We start from the raw sequence: 7,768 nt of genomic DNA on the forward strand, positions 1-7,768 counted from the left end.
GATTAATTAATACATCAGAACAAGTCTCCATGTTCTATTCTTAGATTAATACATATCCTACAGATTAATTAATACATCAGAACAAGTCTCCATGTTCTATTCTTAGATTAATACATATCCTACAGATTAATTAATACATCAGAACAAGTCTCCATGTTCTATTCTAAGATTGGTACATATCTTACAGATTAATTAATACATCAGAACACATCTCAGTGTTCTCTTTTTACGTTAATACATATCTTACAGATTAATTAGTACATCAGAACACGTCTCCATGTTCTATTCTTAGATTAATACATATCCTACAGATTAATTAATACATCAGAACAAGTCTCCATGTTCTATTCTTAGATTAATACATAATACATATCTTACAGATTAATTAATACATCAGAACAAGTCTCCATGTTCTATTCTTAGATTAATACATATCTTACAGATTAATTTTTACACCAGAACACGTCTCCATGTTCTATTCTTAGATTAATACATATCCTACAGATTAATTTTTACACCAGAACACGTCTCCGTGTTCTCTCCTTACACCAAATAATATATTCGTGATTAATTTTTACACCGCAAGCATTGTCATCACTTTCAAAATGATACCGTTAACATATTCTATGTTCTATAAAAAGAAAAATAAATAAACATTGTACCTAGCTTTCGTTTAGAAAAACCTAATGTGAGGCTTAATTGGACTTTAGCTGCTTTTTGTATGTAAAGCTTCTGCCGCAATGTAACAGAGAACAAAAACAAAACTGTAACGTTTCTGTGGATGAAACCCTACCAGTGTTGTGGCTTCAATAATAAAGAACCTCCTAGACGTACTTATCCCCGCGTATCCCACTTATAATTATCGTCGTAAAACTACTAGAAATCACGTCAGCAGCTTTAAACAGTTGTAAATAATGCAGTTGAGAGAAAGTTTTTGGATGTTTAACCAAATCGTATATGTTCTTCGGAGAACATATTACTCTAGAATTTGTTTGTTTCGGTGTCTGTAACATTTTCTGAATGTACCCATACAATGAAACTACGTTTATTAGTTAATCACTTTTTGTATGGGTTTGTTGTTGTTAGTTTTGTCTGTTCGTCCCTTACCCTTTTAAGCATCTTTTGTGTGACTTCCACATAAATTATTTTCCTTCACATTGGCTTTTTTAGAATGTCGTTGAAAAGTGTCGTCTCTCATTGTGATTCTAAGACCGTGTACATTATTATCCATCTTCAAGTTATACTGTATATATCAATCAGAAAAAAATAACAAAACCTCTTTATTGCAAAGTTCATATCGTTTTACCTTGCAGTTTGGAAAATATTCATCCGCGAGCTTTTCTAAATTTGTACCATTGATTCAATATCGAACATACCATAAAAAAGTCAAGTCGAAAAAAGATAGTTCGGAATATTATCGACAGTAGTTGAGTTTAGCTTATTACCTACCTGTTACAAACATTATAATAACATAGGTTGTCGCTAGTTTTCTAGTCAACCGAATGTACGACATTGTCGCAAGGAGTCGTGAGTTTACCAAAGCATTTAACTTTCTGTCAGCTTCTGGAAAGCAGAAGTTACCTCATTTGCCGTTTTCTTGCAAGGAAACAGAGTTTTTCATTCAAGAATGTTGAACTGTCAGCTTCTGGAAGGCAGAAGTTACCTCATTTGCCGTTTTCTTGCAAGGAAACAGAGTTTTCCCTTCAAGAATGTTGAATTGTCAGCTTCTGGAAGGCAGAAGTTACCTCATTTGCCGTTTTATTGTAAGGAAACATGGAGATTTTCATTGAAGAATGTTGAACTGTCACTAGAGCCTTGAAGTTTTTTGCAAGATATTACTTCTTTCATACAAAATTCGACTTCCACCGAAATATTTCAATGTAGACGATCCTTCCAAAGCTATAAAACAAAATCAGTTTTTGAATCTTCCTCCCCTTCCCCTGTTTACCCCGCCAGATTGTTTATTAAATATCCCACTACTGCTACATCTGTTGCCATCGTAGCGAGCGTTGGCCTGTGCTCTAAGCGTCCCCTAATGGAACATCCCAACATCTCAAGTTCTCCACTTACGTCAAGCAGGAAATAGACGGCATTCGCTTGGCCTCGTAGCGCGTGGGTGGCAGGTGACGCGCGATGGCAGGCGACCGACGAATTAGGACCCTGGGGCTGAGGAAATATTTAATGCTGAGATTGCAGCCCACCAAGCATTCCTCGACACTCCGAAGTTGCAATCTAGTAAAATTGGTTCCCGTCGAACATACAGCCAGCATCATTGAGTTCATCTTCTACCTGTGGCGCAACAACAAACTCGTATCGGCACTCCAAGTAAGGTCCTTTCCTGTCTCACTCTTAGTCCTTACTCTGGTCAATGGAATGGTTTTCCTTAGTAGCTAAGGTAGTGCGTTCAGCTAGTATAACACACTCTGTTACATAAAAAAACACGAGAGTTTTGTTTTTACAATTTTAAAATTAGGTAATGCTGATCAAAGTATAATGCACATAATTATGAATAAATGAAACGACCGTGAACTCCATATACATGTATTTATATATGTGCACTATATTTCAGCGAGTTAAAAATATAGGCTTCACGGTTACTTCATTTATTCATAATTTAGTATATGTTTACTTGCATTTAGTAACTTGAATTATAAATAGCACTTTCCAGCAGTGATATTATGGTATTGATCACGATCGTCAAAACACATAATAATACCAGGTTATTAACTAGAGTTCTGATAGTGTCTTGGCTGACTATATGGTTAGTAATGTCACTAATAGTTCCTTGGGAATTCAGACGATCAGTACGGTTACTTTAGGTTCTTAGAAAATCTAAAAGTTTATATTGTTGCTGATGGTTCTTTAGAAAACCAAACGGTTAACATTGTTACTGTAGGCTGTTTTTTGGTAGTTCGTAGACTAGAAGTTTGGTAGTTTCTTAGAAAACCAGACGGTTAACATTGTTACTGTAAGGAGTTTTTTTGTAGTTCGTAGACTAGAAGTTTGGTGGTTTCTTAGAAAACCAGACGGTTAACATTGTTACTGTAAGGAGTTTTTTGGTAGTTCGTAGACTAGAGGTTTAGTGGTTTCTTAGAAAACCAGACGGTTAACTTTGTTACTGTAAGGAGTTTTTTGGTAGTTCGTAGACTAGACGTTTGATGGTTTCTTAGGAATCAAAGCTGTTAAGACTGTTGCTGTAGGTTGTTTTTATGCTAGCTGGTGGTCTAGAAGCTTGGTGGTTTATTATGAATCCAGACGGTTAATACTGTTAATACAAGTTAATTTTTCGTAATTTGTGGTTTAGAAGTCTGGTGGCTTCTTAGGAATCAAAGCTGTTAAGACTGTTGCTGTAGGTTGTTTTTATGCTAGCTTGTGGTCTAAAAGCTTGGTGGTTTATTATGAATCCAGACGGTTAATACTGTTAATACAAGTTAATTTTTCGTAATTTGTGGTTTAGAAATCTGATGGTTTCTTAGGAATCAAAGCTGTTAAGACTGTTACTGTAGGTTGTTTTTATGGTAGCTGGTGGTCTAGAAGTTTGATGGTTTATTGTAGGCTGTTTGTTGGTAGTTAGTAGTCTAGACGTTTGATGGTTTCTTAGAAACTCAGACAGTTAACACTGTTACTCTAGTTTGTTTTTTGTTGATGGTGGTCTAGAAATTTGATGGTTCCTTAGGAATCTAGACGGTTAACACCGTACGTGTGGGTTGATTTTTGGTAGTTGTTAGTCTAGAAGTTTGGGAGTTTCTTATGAATCCAGACGGTTAACACTCTTCTGTAGAATGATTTTTGGAAATTGGTGGTCTAGAAGTTTGATGTTTTATTAGGAATCTGGACGGTTAACACTCTTACTGTAGGTTGTTTTTTTGGTAGTTGGTGGTCTATAAATTTGGTTGTATCTTAAGAATCTAGACGGTTAACACTGTACGTGTGGGTTATATTTTGGTAGTTGGTAGTCTTTAAGTTTGATGGTTTCTTAAGAATCAAAGCGATTAGGACTGTTATTGTAGTTGTTCCGTAGCTTGTTTGTTGTTGGTTTTTTTGGTAGTTGGTAACCTAGAAGTTTGGTGTTTTTTTAGGAATTAAGGCGGTTTACCCTGTTACTGTAGGTTTCTTTTTTGTAGTTGGTAGTACAGAAGTTTCTTAGAAATACAGACGGTTAAAATTTTACTGTTGGTTGTTTTTTGGTAGTTGATAATATAGAGGTTTGGTGGTTTCTTAGAAATCCAGACGGTTAACACTGTTACTGTAGGTTGTTTTTGATAGTTTGTTGTCTAGAAATTTGTTACTTTCTTAGGGATGCTGGTGACTAACACTGTAACTGTAGGTCATTCTTGGTTGTTGGTGGTCTAGAAGTTTGGTGGTTGTTAGGAATCAAGGCGGTTAACACTGTTAATGTGGATTGTTTGTTGGTATTAGGTTGTCTAGGACTTTAAAGGTTGTTATGAATCAAGGCAGTTAACACTGTTACTATAGATTTTTCTTTGATAGAAATTTTGTGGTTACCTAGAGAAGCAGATGGTTAACACTGTTACTTTTGGTTGTTTTTTCTAGTTGGTGGTCTAGAAGTTTGGCGTTTTCTTAGAAATCCAGATGGTTAACACCCTTACTGTAGGTTGTTTCTTGGAAGTTGGTAGTCTAGAAGTTTGGAGGTTCTTTTAGGAATCCATACGGTTATTGCTATTACAGAAGTTTTTTTAGTAGTTGGTATTCTAGAAGTTTGTTAGTTTCTTACAAATTCAAACGTTTAATACTCTTATTTTTGGATATTTTTTGTTATTCAGTCTTTTTCTTTTGAATCAAGGCGGTTAACTCTGTTACTCTAGGCAGTTTTTGTTTGTTTTTTTGTTGTTTTTTTGGTATTCAATAACGTAGAAGTTAGGTGGTTTCTTAGAAATCCAGACGGTTAACATTGTTAGTGTAGTTTGTTTTTCGGTAGTTGGTGGTATAGAAGTTTGGTGGTTTGTTAAGAGTCAAGACGGTTAACCCTGTTAATGTAGGTTGTTGTTTGGTATTTGGTAGTCTAGAAATTTGGTGGTTTATTAGAAATCAAGACGGTTAACACTATTACTGTAGGTTGTTTTTTTTTTTGGTACTTGGTGGTCTAAAGGTTTTGTGGCTTATTAGGAATCCTTGTGGTTAATACTGTTCCTGTAGGTTTTTAGTTTTTTTTGGTACTTGGTGGTCTAAAGGTTTTTGTGGCTTATTAGGAGTCCAGGCGTTTAATACTGTTCGTGTAGGTTGTTTTTTTGGTAGTTGGTAGTCAAGAAGTTTCATGATCTTTAAGAATCAAAGCGATTAGGATTACTACTGTAGTTGTTGTTGTTGTTTTTTGATACTTTGTAGTCTAGAAGTTTGTTGGTTTCTTGGGGATCAAGGTGAGTAACCCTGTTATTGTAGGTTGTTTTTTGGTAGTTGATAGTCTAGAAGTTGGGTGGATTATTAGGAATCCTGACGGTTAACACTGTTGCCGTATATTGTTTTTTGGTAAGTTGGTGGTCTAGAAGTTGGGTGGATTATTAGGAATCCTGACGGTTAACACTGTTGCCGTATATTGTTTTTTGGTAAGTTGGTGGTCCAGAAGTTTCCAGGTTTCTTTATAAATCCATTCGGTGATTGGTATTATAGTTTGTTTGTTTTTTGGGTAGTTGGTATTCTATAAATTTGGTGGTTTTTTTAGAAATCCAGACGGTTAACACTTTTACTGTAGTTTGTTTTTGGTAGTTTGTGGTCTAGAAGTTTGTTGGTTTGTTAAGACTTAACGCGGTTAACCCTCTTACTGTAAGTTTTTTGGTAGTCTAGAAGTTTGGTGGTTTCTTAGAAATTCAGACGGTTAATAATGTTACTGTAGATTTTCTTTGTTGTTGTTGTTGTTGTTGTTTTGGTAGTCTAAAAGTTTGTTCGTTTATTAGAATTCCAGGCGGTTAACACTGTTATTGTATGTTGTTTTTTGGTAAGTTGGTGGTTTAGAAGTTTGGTGGTTTACTAGGAACCCTGACCTTAACACTGTTACTGTAGGGTGTTTATTGGTTGTTCGTGGTCTAGAAGTTTTTTTTGTTGTTGTTGTTTTTTAATCCAGACGATAAACACAGTTACTGTAGAATATTTTTGGTATTTGGCAACTAGAAGATTCATTATTACTAAGATATCCAAGCGGTTAACACTGTTACTGTAGGATATCTTTTGATAATTGGTGGTCTAGAAGTTTCCTGGCTTATTAGGAATTCAGATGGTTAACACTGTTACTGGAAATTATCTTTTGATAGTTGGTGGTCAAGAAGTTTCCTGGCTTATTAGGAATTCAGATGGTTAACACTGTTACTGTAGGTTATATTTTGATAGTTGGTGGTCTAGAAGTTTCGTGGTTTATTAGAAATTCAGATGGTTAACACTGTTACTGTAGGTTATCTTTTGATAGTTGGTGGTCTAGAAGTTTCGTGGTTTATTAGAAATTCAGATGGTTAACACTGTTACTGTAGGTTATCTTTTGATAGTTGGTGGTCTAGAAGTTTCGTGGTTTATTAGAAATTCAGATGGTTAACACTATTACTGTAGGTTATCTTTTGATAGTTGGTGCTCTAGAAGTTTCGTAGTTTATTAGGAATGCAGATGGTTAACACTGTTACTGTAGGTTATCTTTTGATAGTTGGTGCTCTAGAAGTTTCGTAGTTTATTAGGAATGCAGATGGTTAACACTGTTACTGTGGGACGTTTTCTGGTAGTTGATTGTCTAGAAGTTTTTTTCTTACTAATAAAAGCGATTAACACTGTTACTTTAGACGTTGGTGGTCTATTAATTTGGTGGTTTCTTAGACATCTAGATGGTTAAAATTGTTACTGAAGTTTTTTGTTCTTTGATAGATGGTGACTGTAAGTTTGGTGGTTTCTTAGAAATCCAGACGTTAAGACTGTTACTGTAGGTTGTTTTTTAGTATTTCTTAACCTAGATGTTTGGTTGTAATCTTAGGAATCCATACGAATAATACTGTTAATATAGGTTTTGTTGTTTTGGATTTTTGTATCCTAAAAGTTTGATGGTTTCTTTTGATTCCTAAGAAACCAACAAACTACTAGACTACCAAGCAACCAAAAACAACATACATTAACAGTGTTAACCGCTTTGGTCCCCGGCGATTATCGTTGTTTCTGTAGGGTTTTTTGGTAATCTAAAGGACAAATACTGCCACTGATAGTTTTGGTAACTTTCTAAGTTACCGTTAATTACTGTTAGTTCTTTGGTAATCTAGGAAGCTAGAACTGACAATAGGTAATCTGGAACTTTAGTTATATTACTTTTAATTCCTTTGTAACTTCAAAGCAAAATAAATATTCTTGCGAATAATGACCAAAAAACATGGGGAGAATTTGAAAATCTAAAAAACTGAAAAAAAATTGGAAGGAAGCGAAGAAAATGGGTAAATAGAAAAGTAGGGGAAAGAAATTCCATATTTCCTTTTGTGTTTTATCGTTGGAGCCATGGCGTTATTATCAACCAACCAGACAGGGTTAAAAATTAGGAAAGAACTTTAGAAGCCTTGATTGTGAGTACAGGGACGAAACTTGATTTTTTGGGAGAATATTTATCCCTATCTGAAATGTTAGACCAGTCACTGCAGGTTCTTTGGTAATCTAGAAGGATAACACTGTTAGCCTCTGTTTGACACGTGGTATTCTAGAAGGTTAATACTGTCACTGTTGGTTCCTTGATAATCTAGAAGGATAACACTGTTAGCCTCTGTTTGACACGTGGTATTCTAGAAGGTTAATA

The 7,768-nt window shown here is 35.0% G+C and overlaps 1 protein-coding gene across 2 annotated transcripts in view; it reads left to right on the top strand.

Annotated features, from left to right (window-relative positions):
* Positions 1-2,115: 2,115 nt before the first annotated feature.
* The window catches only part of LOC106470905, an 81,271-nt gene continuing 75,618 nt past the window's right edge, over positions 2,116-7,768 (top strand). For both annotated transcript variants that reach the window (XM_013931482.2, XM_022399539.1), the window contains exon 1: positions 2,116-2,325. The gene's annotated coding sequence lies outside the window, so the exon portion shown is untranslated. The remainder of the gene's footprint in view (positions 2,326-7,768) is intronic.

The sequence above is a fragment of the Limulus polyphemus genome, unplaced genomic scaffold (assembly GCF_000517525.1).
Source record: "Limulus polyphemus unplaced genomic scaffold, Limulus_polyphemus-2.1.2 Scaffold4280, whole genome shotgun sequence".
In the NCBI taxonomy this organism is placed as follows: Eukaryota; Metazoa; Arthropoda; class Merostomata; order Xiphosura; family Limulidae; genus Limulus; species Limulus polyphemus.